The sequence below is a fragment of the Dama dama genome, chromosome 1 (genome assembly GCF_033118175.1).
Source record: "Dama dama isolate Ldn47 chromosome 1, ASM3311817v1, whole genome shotgun sequence".
NCBI classification, from domain to species: Eukaryota; Metazoa; Chordata; class Mammalia; order Artiodactyla; family Cervidae; genus Dama; species Dama dama.
In genome coordinates this window covers 64,064,436-64,066,798 of record NC_083681.1, presented here as the reverse complement: position 1 = coordinate 64,066,798, position 2,363 = coordinate 64,064,436, and positions in this window count along the sequence as shown.

Sequence of the window (2,363 nt, the reverse complement as noted above, 5' to 3'; positions counted from 1 at the left end):
TGTGTTTTGGGTTTTTTGGCTGCGCTGTCCTGCATATGGGGTCCTAGTTCACCAATCAGGGATCAAACCCGTGCCCCCTAGAGTGGAAGCGAGGAATCTGAACTACACAAGAAGTCCCATGAATGTTTTTTATGTTTATTTCTAAACCCCTTAATGGCAAAATATTTCCCTTTGAATTAATCTTTTTTGGTATATACTCCCAGAGAATTCCTATTACTCTTTAAAGTTGTTGATGATAATAGAATCCATTGGAAAAATTTCCACTAAATTACAGAATAAGCATTTTTTAATTTTAATATTGGTAACATAAATTTACATGAAAAGTTAAGACCAGATGTACTACTCAATGCTGATGTCAGATCACTTTTATAGATTTCCTCTATATGCTGTACAGATTTCCCTATATTGTGATGTAGAGCAGTCATGTTATATTAGTTGTAAAGTTCAAGTGATATTAACTCAAACTCTCCCGATGACATAAACCGTGACCAACCCAGAGATGTAATCAGAAAATGCTTTTTTTAATGTAGCCAAAAGCAACATCATCTTGATCATAAGGTTTTATTTGGTTAATACTTTTAATTGGGAGAGAAAATAACGCACCATCTCCAAAATCATCTTCACCCATTCAAGTTCATTTACCCCAGTTCTTTCTCTCCAGCAAGTCTTTAGCCTCATCTAGACTTCCAGTCCCTTGATCCTACCATTTATCATTGTCCATGACTCCTTTCATATCCTTGCTTCCTTCCTCATGAAGCATAGATGATGGCATTTGCACCACATTATTGGAAACATCCTAACCCGTGTATTTTGTCCCCTCCATCATACCTGTCAAAACCCTCGGTCTTTGAGACCCACTTTCTTGGCACCTCTACCCAAGCAGCAAGGCCTGGTGGGAAGAAGTGCACAAGTATGTTGACTGACTTCAGATTTTTGACCACACCTCTCAGGTGGGCACTTGCTGCTTCCAAACAGGCTAATTCCCTGGTGGTAGTTTAGTTTCTGAGTTGTATTTGACTCTTTTGCGACCCCATGGATGGTAGCCCGTCAGACTCCTTTCTGTGGGATATCCCCGGCAAGACTACTGGAGTGGGTTGCCATTTCCTAATCCAGGGATCGAACCCTTGTCTCCTGTCTCCTGCATTGCAAGCAGATACTTTTATCGCTAAACCACCTGGGATGCCCTGTAAATCCCTAATAGGTTCACTTTCTCTGGTGACTATTTCTCACGGTGTTACTTACCTGACATCAAATACCCAACCTTCCCACATCACCTTTCAGATGATAACCTCGTCAGACTTTTAGAGATAAATAGATTCACAGAACTAACTAATCTCCCCATTTCACATTTCTGCCAGCCTTCCTGCCTGCAGCCTTCTTTGCCACTTTCCTTCTACTGAATTCTAAGGTCAGTTCTTCCACTTATGCCTTGGATCCCAGCACCTGCTGACCTCAGGGCTTTGCCCCTGCAAAGATCCCCACATTTTACTCCCTTTCTTTCTTGCATTGTCAATTTTTGCCCTCTTTCATTGGTATAAAAGTGTGCTGTGATACCTTTCATCTCAAACACACAAACTTTGCCTTCAATCATTTGGGTAACTCCAGCACCTTACTGGTAACTCAGCTGGTAAAGAATCCGCCTGCAATGCATGAGACTCCAGTTCGATTCCTGGGTCAGGAAGATCCCCTGGAGGAGGGATAGGCTACCTACTGCAGTATTCTTGCCTGGAGAATCCTTAAGGACAAAGGAGCCTGGTGGGCTGCAGTCCATGGGGTCGGTCACAAAGAGTTGGGACATGACTGAGCAACTAAGCGCATGCACAGCACCTTTCCCGCAGAGCTTTTCAGAAGCGCTATCCACTCTTCTGTCAGCTTCTATTTTCTCACCTGCTCCTTGACCCACCCACTCCAATCCAGTTGCACCACAGTCACTGAAACAGCTTTATTTACCAAGAGTAAGAAATCCCCCCAATACTCATCCTTTTGAAAGCTTCGTTTTGCTCTAAGTGAAACCTGTCTCTCCCCTGGGGACGCAATTTCCCCTGAAGCTCTCAGTGACTGTTTTCACTTCTGCTCTTATCCCAGCATTGCAGGGAGTGAATCCCTTGAACACTCAATGTCCTTCCCCTCCTCCTGTTCCATTGTACTCTGCACCCCACAGTTCATTCCAGCTCTCTTCTGACTCCAGACCCATACTTGTGCACCTTAATGTGGCTGAAGGAAAACAACCGTGCCGAGATCAAGTGGGCCGTTAATGCTGCCCATGAATTTTAATTTATTACAGTGGTCTTTCTCTTCATTCCCCTCCTCCCCTTGACAACTGTTTCTGTCTTCACACTTGAAACACCTCCCTGCATATTCAT